The sequence below is a fragment of the Drosophila simulans genome, chromosome X (genome assembly GCF_016746395.2).
Source record: "Drosophila simulans strain w501 chromosome X, Prin_Dsim_3.1, whole genome shotgun sequence".
In the NCBI taxonomy this organism is placed as follows: Eukaryota; Metazoa; Arthropoda; class Insecta; order Diptera; family Drosophilidae; genus Drosophila; species Drosophila simulans.
Window position 1 is genome coordinate 18,437,985 of NC_052525.2, and position 14,327 is coordinate 18,452,311.

The 14,327-nt window shown below is 41.0% G+C and overlaps 1 protein-coding gene across 2 annotated transcripts in view; it reads left to right on the forward strand.

Moving 5' to 3' along the window:
• LOC6740219 (midnolin homolog) overlaps nt 1-14,327 on the forward strand; it is an 86,802-nt gene that overhangs the window by 41,290 nt on the left and 31,185 nt on the right. For both annotated transcript variants that reach the window (XM_039298045.2, XR_005544691.1), the window contains exon 3: nt 7,192-7,273. The gene's annotated coding sequence lies outside the window, so the exon portion shown is untranslated. The remainder of the gene's footprint in view (nt 1-7,191; nt 7,274-14,327) is intronic.

The window sequence follows — 14,327 nt, forward strand, 5'->3', positions numbered from 1 at the left end:
CTGTGAAAGAAGTCGGCGAAAAAGGAATTTTAATAGATAGAAAAGAATATATATGTACGTGCAAACGTATATATATGTACATACATATATGGAAAGGGGGAAAAGTGCAACTTTTTTGCAGCGCGTAAGCAGAAACAAAAGTTTTCAGTAAGTGTGTGTGCACAGAAAAAAAGAATCTATAAAGAACAAATGCATCACTATGAAAATGAAAGTTTGAAGACAAGGATTTTCACTTTTTAAAAATGAATAGAACTGTGTACTTATTATTATACATATTTATTTGCATAGTGCTTAGTTACTTTGTGTATATATTTAAAATTTCTGATTTTAAGAAGTGCACACATTTTTTCGCTTGTGAACGTGTGTTTCTGTGTGTGTGGCATGCCACTTGATGTGGCTTCTATTTGCCGTTTGCCTCCCCATTTCCATCGCCATCGCCATCGCCTTCTCCTCCAGCACTTGCCTCTCTATATTTGCCCGTCGTCAACACACGCGCAAAATGACAAATTAATGCGACGCTTGCCTCCCTGCCCCCAGCCACGCCCCCTTCGCCACACACCGCCCTCGTCTGTCTGGTGTCGCCACTTGGGTGGGCGTTGCGTAAGCGCAAAAATTGTTTACGACATCCCCACTCTTGCTCGCCATATCCATATATAACTATAAATACTTTATAAGATCTTGCGGCTGCTTTTAGGCGACTCGTTTACGTAGTGGCGCCCTCTGGCGGCGCGAAATCAAACGAAATGTAATGGCATTATATTTCCAACTAATTTGTAATTTTTTAGCAAGCGCTATATTTGGATTGCGAAATAAGAGAAATTATAAAATGGCATTGTTAAGTAAAAACATGTGTAGCAGTTTTTCTTCTCCGTTCTTAAGTTGGTTATGCATTCAATACTTAATTATGGTAAATTAAACCACAAGTCTTTAAAATGGCAAAAATTAGTGAGTATTACGATTTTTTGGTCAACATATATACATAGGCATTTATTTCATATCAAACACTTAAGTGGTGTCTATTTTGTTAATGGGCTTTTCTTATGAATGAAGTGCTTTTTTTTCAGCCCCTAGTTATTCAGTTTTTGATATGTTCCCCAATTCCCCTATTAAATATCCCTCTTCCGCTTTTCCATCAAGTCGAACTAATTAAATCACTTATCCAATCGTAACTCAAGTGCGGCTTCTTGAGTTTAATTCACTTTCCATCTGTCGACCGGAGTCGTAAATCTAGCCCTGATTATGGCACATGATCCTCTAAGTTCGGGCCTCGTCGTTTCCAAGAGTAAGAGAAATGCTACTTAGGAGCTGTACATAAAATCCCATACATTTCATAAGCTTATCTTTGGGGGCTCCAAGTGGCACTTCCCGGCATTTCAACACCCTCGGCGGAATCAATTTGTTTGGATTCCGAAAACTAAAAGCAAAGCTCAAGTGATGACTGTCAGTGCCCCTTCTTCGCCGTCTGTCTGCCCCATATATCATAATGATGAGGATCGGGACTGGATCGTACCGAATCGTTTTGGAATCGTTCTGTTTGCCGCATTTTTTCGGCTATTTTTTCAAGTGAAAAATCAGTACGGCACACACATTCCTCGTTGTTTGGGGTTTGGGGGTGTCTGGCTCTGGGGTTTCTCTCCTTCACATTATGTACCCTGCTTGGGGCCGAGCATCTTCTCTAATTGATTAAGCGTGAAATAATTTCTTTTGATTGACTTCAATTGAAATGAATTATTCTTTAATTGGGGGCGCGCAGTCGGCGACCAAAAAAAAAAAAATGAAAAAGAAATGAAACGAATTCAAATCGAAGCCAAGTGAAATCTTTCTTTCTAAGCACAATGCGTCGGCGCAACTTTAACCCATGCTGACCAAATGCAGGAGTGGGGGCGAATGGAACACCCCCTGTCGTCGATGTGAATTGTGTCTATGCGGCAATACACATTCAACGAACGAAGAGCAACAAATAACTTTGATTTTGATTTGCTTCCCTCGAAATATAAATGCAAAATTTGCAGAATAACAAAAAGGAGCATGAAATGGGGGAAATAGTTTTTGATTGGTAAATATACTTTTCTAGGCTGGAGCTATGAACTTGCTGATATCCAGTAAGTACAACTGAAGTTGTATAGGATTCGAATGAGTGTTAAATATATCTGAATCTTTTAATTTGTTTAGTTTTTTCAAGTGATTTCTAAACTCATACCCTAATCTCTAAATGTGTCTTCTTTTCGAACGGAAATGAAGTTCACAGAACTGGGAAACTGCCGCTGTTTTTGGTGTCGTGCGACTCCCCCAACTAATACACCCCATGGCCGCACCCTGTATTTGGTTTCGGGACATGTTCCTGCCACACCACCCACTACCCCCCCGCCCCCCCCAAAAATCGGTGTCCTGCCTTGCTGGCTATGCTGTTGTGCCTGCTGCTCCTCCGTTGCCCGTTGTCGTTGTCAAGAACAAAAATAATAATAAAATTTGCTGTCGCTGCGAATATAAACAGGCAATTTCTGTGCCGCTCCCCGTCGCCGGTCCCTCTGACCCCTCCTCCCCCTTCCCCACCAACCCGCCGCACCCCCAACAACTCCCAAAAAAAAAAAACTGCCTCACCAGCAATGGCAACAACAACTACAGCAACAACAACGGAAAACAGGAGACGATGGCAGCTGTTTTTAATGTCTGCACAGCCGCCTAATGGCGCTTAACGGTTCACAGAGGGGGCAGCTGGGGGCGTGGCAGTCGGCGGGCGGCGGTCGGAGGAGTCGCCACGAAGTTTGAGCTGCACTCAAAGAAAAATGAGTGGTGCATCTGCAACATCAAATGTCATTTGTCTGCTGTCCATAAATGTATCAATCTGAATAGATTGTTTTCACATTTTGTGTTCTTTATCAATAAAGAATTGAACAATAAGTATGTAGGAGCAGGTCTTAGATCTTTTCCTACACATTTTTTCCGAGTGTACTATTGGCACTTTAGTCGCGCGAACAGGGCAGACCAGAAAGTTTAGTAAGTGTGTGTGTGTGTGTTTGTCTGGATTTGTGGCAAAAATTGAAAATCATATGCTCATCGTCATTGTCCCCACATTTTCACTCCTTCCGCCCAAAAACACAAAAAACAAAAAAGGCGAAAAACCGCGATCCTTATTGGCATTTTATGTGCCCGTTAAGTGGCAAATGTTTCAACAAAAATAAAAATAATATACTGTGAAACGGTGCAAAACAAAACACAATCTGCCTTTAATAGAGCAAACCCAGTGGGTGTGAAAAATGCGAAATGCTGCCTAATCTTGTGAATATTGACAGCAAATTACCTCGCAGTTGGCCATTAAAAATGATTTTCCTAAAATGCCAAGCAGTTCAACTGTTTTAAGCTTATATTTCTTTTCGTAAATATCAAATCAATGAAAATAAGCCCCATTTTGCAGCATTTTTAAGCCGCTCAACTCGGTGAAAACAAAGTTTTCGTCGATCGGCGACTTGTTATGAGCTCAACTCGATTGTGCGGCCTGTGAAAAAGTTAAACTTGATTTGACCCAAGCAAAGCTTATTCTAAAATGGGATTACCTCTTCCTCGGGCTGCCCAATCATCTTTGCGCTGTACTGACCCCAAAAACTTGCCCAGGTTTTCCTGTTTTCAAAAACATAATTTCCTCGACACACACACGGACAAACAGAAAACACAAAGGGAGGAAAAATGCCTTCTATACAAAATGTGGAAGCCAAAAAGTTGCACAAAATTGCCAAAGTTTTGTTTGCTTATGCATTGCACTGCCCTTGTCAACCGTTCGCCCTCCAAATATCCGCCCCCCTATTCTCAAAAAATCCACCCCCCTAAAAAAAAGTGGAATGCCCCTAATTGTGAGTAACCCTGCTATATATTTTCCTTATTTTTTTTTTTGGCTGAAAGAGGGAGAAATTATGTCAGCAGGACGGCGAATCGAGCGAGGGCCGGGTGTGTGAATTATTTATGTGCCAACTGTCCTGCCCCAACAGGCTTCTTCTTCATCTTGCGGCACGCATGGGTTAAGCCCGATACCCCCCAACCCCCTCACTTCGCCCATTCCGCTCCTTTGTGGCAGTTTATAAATAAAAAGCATTATTGCCGCGACTTTTGGGTGAGAGATTAGGCCTCATCCTGCTGGAAAATATATCAAATAAGGTATAGAAAACTTTTAAATGTATGCCATTTATTTAAAAATAACAAATTAAAGAGCATTCGATCTGGAATATACAAAACTAAGGCATTAAAAAACGATTTTTTAATATTTATGAGTTCCCTTGCTCAAACTAAACGAAATGTTTCCAAAACTCAAACCTAATTACAGGTTATTGAAAACTTCGGTGTTTATTTCCGTAATTTTGATTAAATTTCTTGGTGGCTCTTTTTTCGTGCTTTCTTCTCCGCTTCGCTTTCAGTTGGCCACGTTGGGGTTTTCGTTTGAAATTAGTACGCATTGTCCTTAATTGTTGGGGCGTTTGTGCAGGGGGCTGGCATTTTATGGGTTTTTGAGGGGGTGTGTGTGTGTGTGTGAGTGTGGTATATAGGGCTTTGGCTTTGGCCAAGAGCCATTGACTTCGTTCCCTGCTGCGTGTTTATTTATTTGACTTGTGCATGTCGCTTTTGGGTGTTAACTTTAATAATTAACGGCATTAATTGCCGCATATGTCACATGTTTGCTTTGCGTCCCCACCACAGCCCCCATATAGCCCCATAAGCCCCACAAACCCCATAACCCCCTGAAAAGTTCGCCTCGGGCCTGCATTTGTCTTATATTTGGCTTCGTTTTGTTTTTATAGAGCTTTCCGCTCACGCCAGCCAGTCGAGTGGAGTGAAGTTGAGTCGCTCCTTTGAAATATTTAAACGCTTATGTCATTTCCACAGTTCTACCCATTTGGGGAGTATTTTCCTTTGGCCCGCTCGTCGTCCCTTTCAGCTGCATAATTCATAAATGGGCTAAATGGGAAATTATGCACTTCTAGGTCTTTAATTGACTGGGTTGACTTTGCCGCCAAGCTCGAGGGTGTATGGTGTACATATGTGTTCTTGGCTTCAAACTGGAAAGCGAATTTAAATCGATAATTGTAATGACTGTGCGTTGCGGCATACGGTACTCGTAACCTAATAATATTATTTTGTTTGCCATCAGGGCATTGAATCAGAGCTAAATCGAAGCCTAACCCCTTTTGGACAAACCCACTCGATTGTATATTTTATCACTCGATTTCTACGGCCACCCAGCTCGGAAGTTATCTACAATATTTGGCTTGACAATGTCATAAGTATTGCCATGGCTACTTTTTTGATATGTAAAGTTTTCCTTTTCTATTTATTAATAGAGGTTCATTAGAGACGCCAATAAACCGGTAGAGTCAGCCCCCCTCCTTCCTCGCACGACTGAAAAATGTTTTGTTTATCGTTCGGATGCGAGTTTCGATTCGAAATGTTTTGTCTCCTAATGAGAACTAATGAATGCGTTGGAGTCACAAGCCTGAGTTGGATGCTCTGCCACCGGTTTTCCTTTAGCATTCATTATTATTATTTTATGCGATCCGGCTGGTGGGTTGCACAACAACCCACACAAGATGAGAAAATCTGAGACCCAAGACCAAAAACCAAACCGAAACGATCCGAAAACTGGTCTTCGATCTGCTCTGATTCGATTTTGGGGAATGACAAATGCATTTGAGATTAGGATCGGAGATCTTATCGCGTCTCAAACTAATGGGCTTAAATGTGATGACAATAAATTGATTTCATGATTATGGGAATTCGATTTGGAATTTATGGATGGTAATAATGCAATTTGAAGTCATTTAGATGTGGAGATAGAGGCATATCTCGGTTGGAATTAAGATATTAAAAGGTGAAACGCATGGCATTAAGATATGTGAAGTGGAATAAGGCGGGTTCGTATAGTTTGTAAAAAAAAATAAATAATAACACTAATGTAAATTAATCGTTGGCAATAAAGAGCAGCGATATGATCGGTTGCACAATTTAGGAACACGTTTCACATCTCATACACAAAATATTTATTGCTTTTCAAATAAGCATTTTAATATCCTGCATTTACAGGAAATTTACCAAACGCCCGGCTTCAATTTTCACACGCCCCCGCGCGTTGGGGACATCAAAAAGAAAAACTTCTTGAATGCTCCTTGTTTTGCTTTCCATTTTGTGGCTTCTGTAAAGTGTTTTCACAGAGCGAGAGTAAACGCTTAAGGCGCTTATGGCGAGGAAAAGTTCAAAAATCTCATTAAATACAACAATATAAACATGCAGCAACAAGAACCATATACTAAATATTTATGCCCGGCTGTAAAAGTTCATTTTTTTCGCCTTTCTCCCTCTGTGTATCGCATTTGGTTGGCTTTCCATATAAAAATTGTGTAAAATAATAAAAATAATTTCAACGACAATACAGACACAAAGCGTCGCACACACACACACAAACACACGCGTGCAACACATTGTCGCCCCAGACGCCATTTTGGCTTTGTTGTTGCGTGTAATGGATGCCGTTATGTGCAGAAGCAGAGGAATCGGGACGGGATTGGGGGCGGATCCAAAAAGGGTTTGGTTTGCGGATCGGAATCGGGCTTGCGATTCGCCTTTTTGCATTACTTCGACTTGAATGCGCTCTGTGCAATGGCCAATGCACATTTTCCCCTCGCGACCGTGGCATAAATATAATTATTTTGTTATAAAAATGCATTCCGCACAGAAAAATTGGATGGGGGCTAGTCCTTTATGCGACACTTGTCCTCAAGCATTCCATACCATTCGCACACGAGAGCAAAATGTTTATTGCCCCGACATTACACGGGGTAACCATCCCCTTTCACTTCGAAATTCCACTCAAGTGGTTTTTGGCCCTTTCTATGCGATTCTCATAAATATTAGTTGGCTGGTATCGAATGCTGTGCGATAGTCTGCGCTGTCTGAAGGTTTGAAGCTTACGTAAAATGTGGGCTATGCTTTATGAAGCATATTGCTGATAAGAAAAACATTTATTGTGCTATTCATTAATTAATTTTATATCGTTTGATTTCCACAAATTACCCAATAGATTGGGATCTCTGCTTATTTATGGGCAATAAACCATTAGAGCAATAAACCGTATCTATACATAGTTCTAGTTTAGACAATTGCCATTCATAATGACTGAAAATTTACTTGAATATTTTCTTCTCATTGCAGTTTTTAAAGCGCCTCTGTTCAAAGAATTCTACTCGTTAACGAAATCCGCGAAATATTTGCTGAAGTGGAAGTTTGTATAGAGGTAAGTCTTTCGAATAATAGAGCCCAGACAACTGTCTTTGGCATTTGGTTAGAAACCCCATACCATCTAGTCAGATAACTGCTCATTTTACCCCACTTTTTTCTCATACATTGAAAGAAATTGTCAATTTTACAACCACGACAGTTAACTTGGCAAAAGGGATTAAGGAAATGTAACTTAAATTTGAGCAGAAGCAATATAAACACGACAATTTAAAGTTTTAGAAATAATATTTGAATCAATAACATAACATGCTCGATATAAAGAAAACTGCCCTGTGGGATAAATTCGAGTGTCATTCAGTGTATTCCATGGCCTGTCCTTTCTTCACGTTTCCAGTCAACTGATTATAATAACACGATTTATCAAATGCACGTAAATTACAATAAATTAAACACGAAATTAATATTAATGACAAAGGCAGGCGCACACACACACGGGCAGTTCTGTGCGGTTGTGTGGGTGCAATTGGGGTGGTGGTAGTGCGAGGGACGATAGATGAACGGGAGATACGAGATACTCGCACACAAACGCATATAGATACATGCAGGCAATACGCTCGTACGCATATCTATCTTGTGTGTTTGTGCCGAGACAATTGCCAAATTAAGTGCATGCCTCTGTTCCAGCCACGCCCCATTTCACAGCCGGGGCCCCCATTTGGCCGGACTTTCCCCCACTGCGCCCCGCCGCACGCAATTTTCACCCCCCTGGCTGCACTCGTGTGCCATCTTAAATATGAAAATCGTTCTTTTGATTGCAAATTTGCTTATTTGCATTGCATTTGCGAGACCCGCAGTTAATAAGCTCCGGACATAATAGTCCAAACACACACACAAACGCAGAGCGAGTCCTGCACGGCGAAAGCCAACAAATGACCAAGCGATTGATCAGGACGAGCTAGCTGAATGGAGACCAAGTGGAGGCCTAGGGCTCCCAGCCATCCTGGCGCAGGAGAAGGGTCAGGAATTTGGTTTGCAGAAGGAAAAGGGATAGGGAGAAGTGGATGGGATGGAAGGCGCTTTTGTCGATTGGAGATGCCTGAGTGAATTCCCCTTGATGATGATTCAGTGATTGGGAAATCCTAATATGGTAGTCACACTATAGGGTTGTGAATCGCATATCGTGATTTCATATGTGTTTGAATCAACTCAAGAAAATAGAATAAAATTCTGCTAAAGGAGTCTTGGAAAATGTCATGTTTGTGGTTATTGCTCAAGTCAACTAATATAAAATGAATATTCATTTTATTCAAGATGCAGAGTTCCTAAACATAACTTCTTAAATAAAATAACATAATATTTATATATGAAACCCTGAGCACACACATAACTTGGAAACAAGTGACTTTAGATCGTAGCAATCACCTTTTTCATTAACACCGGCTAATTGGGCACTAAGTAGCACTCACCATGAGTCACTGTTTTCATTATCTGTGATTTGCCTTATAGTCGCCTCGCCGGCAGCTCATCCTTAATTGCGATTGTTGCAAGGACTTGCAGAATTTTGCATATTTGATGAGCCTGGCTCTCCATCTCACTCCTCCGCCTGCCTGCATATATGCATATACATACATATACATACCGGCTCCTGGGGTCTTTCGATATCAGAGATGCAGTCGAGGCAGTCCAGTCCGGTCTGCTCCGTTCCGTTCCTTTCCGAACGTCTACGTACCTGGCCTGTTGAGTTGCAATTTGGCCAACAAATTATGCAAAGCAGTGGCAACAGCAGCAGCACTACTGACCCAACTACACAGTGGCAATAGAGGGGTCTGGTCTGGAATGGGGGACGAGTGTCCGTTTGCTGGCGCGTTGACTTTACGGCCCGTCCGCCGGGCTCATCCGTCCGGCCCGGTTAAATAATTGTAATTTATGGCATTTTACACAAATAAATATATGGAAATCAATAAATTTACCTCACACACAGGCCACTCTCTCTCACTTACAAAGACTATCCCCATGGAGTTGGGCCTCGGTTTTTGGTTTTTGGTGCATTGCAAATTGCTTTTTGCTCTTGCTCTGGCACTCTGTGTGCTTGTTTATTGTTATTTGTGGACTTTAACAATTATTTTATGTTGTCACAATTTAAAAAGCTATGGTGAAAAAGAGAGATAGACGCAATTCACTGAACAGCACTGGCCAGACCAGGCAGCATTCAAAATTAATTTTTTCCCCCATGCTTTTTCATTTTTTAATCATTGCATTTTGACTTTTTTCAAATATTTATATGTCGACAATATTTTGCATTTCAATTGCGGTTTTTTGGTGGCCAGCATACGCGTGTCCGTCTGTAGACACATAAAGACTATAATAACTCTGTCAATTTGACTGGTTTTCGGTGGGGTGTTACACATTTTGTTAACTTTGCACGAATAGTTGCTTGCGTTTTAAAAGTTTTGATTTGCGAAACAAATTCCAGAGCGCTTGCATGAGTTTTACGCTCATTAAGTGTGACCAGATCTGTATGAATTTCTATTAATCTAGCCAGACCTGAGTACAAAGCAAAGTAATTACAAAATAATTAAGCTTTTAAATGTTCTAAAAATACCTTAAAGAGTGAAATCCATTTTTCTAGGTCGAATTTGCATAATATTTTTATTTTTACTGTAAACTGAATAACTCTATTTACTATATTTGTTTTTTGTTAAACCTAGTGGTCGACAAAAAATGCATTTGACTCTCGGCTTGAACAGGACAAATCAATTTCGCTTTTGATTTGGATATCTCAAAGCTCTTAATTTAGTCGATTTGATTTGAATCAAATGGAATTTTCATTCCATGCATGGTGTTGGTTAATGAAAAAATGCCAGTGTCCTTTTTTAACTAGTCGGTTTTATTTTTTGTTGAAAACTGGTTTCGTAAATTGAACTCGGTAAATTTTAATTCAATTTTCCGTTGCATATGGCACAGAAGCATACAAAAAGAAGTCGGAAAAACAAAAAATATATTTTCATAAATATGTTTGCCTATGGCTCGAGCGATGCCACACCCCCCGCCCTTAGCACAGACATGTATAAAAATGTTGTGTCGTGTTGACTTTTGTTTGGCTTTCCACATATTGTTTGTTTGCTCCGTTCGCCCGCTGCCTTTTATATTTTTTCCATTTTAAATTGTCATATTGGGAAATCGAAATTAATTAAATTGTGTCAAAGTTATTAAACTTTATTGTCACTCGCCATAAATAAACAAATGTCGTGCGCAATACGCTCTAAGCCTATAAATATAAACATACAACATCACCTCCGTCCGCCCCGCAGCTCGCAACTCTTTCAATTAGAATTTATAGAAATTTATGATTGTTTATTTGTAATATTTCCCTTGTTATCTTTTCCTCTTTTTCTGTTCTTTGCCGACTTGTTGTGGGCTTGTTTGGGGTCACCTCCGCGCCTCTCTTCTGCCCGTCTGGCCCCCAAGCTACACACTTCTTGCACTCGTTAGTCACGCGTTCGGTTTGCCGCAGCCTGGTGTGAAAAGTAATTATGAACGCTTTATGACAGCCGGTCAACTTCATTCGATGTCCATTAATTTGGCCACACTTAACTGTGTTCGATGTGTTTTTTCCTTTTTCGCTGGGGATTTTCTTCTGTACTCGCCGCTTGGGAACAGGAAACTCTTGGGGGGAGGTGGGTCGGTCAACCGTTGGAGAAGGAGAACTTTTATATTTAATATCATTGGAGACTTGCTGAATTTAAAACATTTTATTGACCATTTATTGCTTTGCTACTTTACGCGTCGTTAAAGTGTTTCAATCAAAGGATTTTATTGAATATTCAGTTCTGTGCGACGATTTCTTGGTTATAAATGGTGAAAATGCGATTGGAGTGACTTCAATTTTGAACTTGAAAAATTGAAGTTTCATTCGGTTTGCGTGGCGCAGTGCCAACTATTTTGGGAAAATTCTCAGAGCTCGCAGATCGTGAGCTTTGATTGCATGCCAACTCCTTAAACGTCGACTTACCTGCCTCCATCGGCTTTGTTTATTTTCCATTTTATGTGTTGTCTCAGCTGGACGCCGAAAGAGACGGCGAGAGGCGGAGTGAAAGAGAGGGGCGCGCCCCGAAATTCCATCGCCGGTCACGTATGATGGCCCATATGTGTGGCCAACTCACTCCCCTTCCCTCCTGGTTTTTGGCTTCCACCTTGACTTGGTCTTGGATCTCGTTTATGCGTTTGTTTGTATATGTTTTTAATAAAATTTATTACACTCGCACATGACGAACATGCCATCTTCCTCCCTCATATTTGTTTAATAGAAAAATGGTGACCCAAACACAAACACGGGAATTTCTTTTTCGAAGGGGGCGGGGAAGGGCGTTAATTTTTATTATGCATCCGTCGACTTCGTCTGTCTTTGGCCTATAATTATAACATAAAATTTTTATTGAAATTTCTAAGGCATTTCCATTTAGTAGTTCTTCGCCTGCCAGCGTCCAAGTGGCGATGGAGATGAAAATGGATAGGTGGAGTGGTGCAGAGGGTTGGGGGAATGGGAGCCGCACACACGAAATGAAAGTAATAAACATTTATTTCATTAATTTATTATTGCACACGGGCTGGCTTTCGCGTGATAGGGGATCGGATCGGATCGGATTGAAGTGATGTCATTATAAATGCATATACCAATCAGGCTAATTTAATTTACCATAAATTCTACAACCGCAAAAAATATACAAATTGACACCGAAAATGTCGCAGCTCCAACAAGAATAATAATAACAATAATATCTGCACAAAGCCTGGCCAGCGGACCAATGGCGGTTAAAGTCAACTAACAAGTATAATAATAATAATAATAATAATTTAACTGTCAATTTCAGCAAACGGCAAATTGAAAATTCAAATGCGAACGGGCAACAAAAATTATTTTCATGCATTTTTCATCTCGCTTATTTGCTGTTTGTGTAATTTCAAACTAATTAAACTGGAAAATATTGAGAATAACAAAGGATTGCAATGCGAGCAAGAAAATTACGGAAATACTAGAGCCCCGGTGGGGAAATGAAACCCATCGCATACGTTTTTATGCAAAAAATGTCGCATAATTATAGTTGCCACGCGCAAATAAGCCAAAGTCTAATGGTAACTTCGCAATTTTTTTCATAAAAAAAAAACACGTGCATGCATTGGTACAAATTTTCTCTTACTAGCCTGATGCGATGGCAATTGAAATCACTTTTAGGGGCATTTAGGATCACATTAGGTGGCCATTTTCGCCAGCCATCAGCGAGCATGTTCCTACGTCCCGCTTAAAATGCATCTTGTGTTGTTTCCATCAAATGCCAGCCTTTGGCAGTGCACAACACACGCCAATGGGGCATTAGCCAATGGCTCTTTATCTACCTGTAAGCACCCCGCTTCGGCCGTCACCCTTTTTGCCCTATTCGCCCTTTCTGCCCCTTAATCCTCATTCAAGTCCCTCCGTGTTGCCCCAAAGCACTCTGTGCTGTTAGACCGTTAAGTTTTTAATGAAATATTGCCGGGGCGTTATTTGTTTAGTGCGCTTCATCAAATCCAACCAAGCAGTTTGATAGAAAGATGCACAAGAAAAAAGTTTAAGCACTTATCAGTTGCTCAATGAATCGCGTATCTTTGAAGTGACCAGGCTTATGTGGTGAAAGATTAGTGTGCCCATGACCTCGCTGTGCTTCTTGAATGTGCGTTAACCAAGTGATCAATAGATAAAAATTGAGATTAGTTCTTACTTTTCTTACAGTTACAGTTTCTTAAGCGAAATTTCTCGCAGTGTGAGTGAGTCCATTCGCTGGCCATTTTAGCCCGCAAATGGGTTTCCTCGTTTCCTTGGCCGCGTGTGCTCTCTGGCAGGTGCCGGCTTTCAATTTGCTTTCAATCGCATTGAAATAAAACGCTGAAAGCGAAACCGCCAACAGCCATTCCCGCAAGAGGCACGCAAGTGCGACAGGGAGAGCTGATGAATGGGATGGGGGGCTTTTGGACTGAAAACGTTAATAAATTACGGCCAGCAGAGATTATTATATGTGGCATGAAAAATTATGCACCACAAGCGCGCTCGAGCCTATGAAGGCCTCTCATGTGTCACGATAGAAAACAATTCAATGTGTTTTCTTTTTTCGCCTTTAATTTCCCGGTTTTTTTTTTCCCCCGGCGGTGTTAAGTTCTCAGGTGGTTCAATGTGGGAATTGAGTTTGGATTGCGTACCGCTCCTTCAAACACGAACAAAAAAATGGTGAAAAATCTTTTGACTTCGACGCTGACACGAAAACGATAATTAAAAATCTCACTTTTCATAACCGTCAAGTTGTCAGTTTAATATTTTTTGTCGGCCACTTACATTTACAATTTGGCACTGGAAAAAAGTGGTCTGAATATATAACCGCAATATGGAGAGATCGTAAGTTTCCACTTCGTAAGTCGATCTTTTTTTCCAGTATCGATTCGAAATGCAGCTGTGGTCCATTTCAGAGCGAGTGTCTTTACGTCGCTCGGTGAATTGAATGTTCACATGAAATTACACGACTGTCCAATTGGGAGCTGTATGGGTGGATGGGGGAGGTAAACTTGCGACCTGGGGCTTGAACACACTATGTAATGCCCGGAACACTTGACAGGGCCTTGGGACTTTCCTCTCTTTCTTCCCTCTATCTCCCGCCCTCTCTCTCTCACACGCTTTCGGTCCCTGTTGCACGCATATTTCATCTGTGCTGTCTGAATTTTTGAAGTGATTTCAAAGTGATTATTTTTTGACACATGGGGCAACACCTGCGTTGCATTTGCAGCTGCCTTCAATGGGATATATAGATATATAGTTGATATAGTTGGTGTGTGCGATGCATACAAATGCATATAGGCAAATGAGTGCTCCCTCTCTTTCACGCGGCGCTGCGTCCGTCTCTTTCGCTCTCGCTTTGCGTGCGCCTGTTGTTTGTGTGTAATTATATAATTTGACTGCTGCAATTATGTTGTTCGCCGTTAATTGAAATGTAAACGTCATCATTATGATAAGACGACGTCGGGGTCACCACTCTGCCACACAGCTGCAGAACCAAAAGCAGAAGAATGGCAAGAAGATGATGATG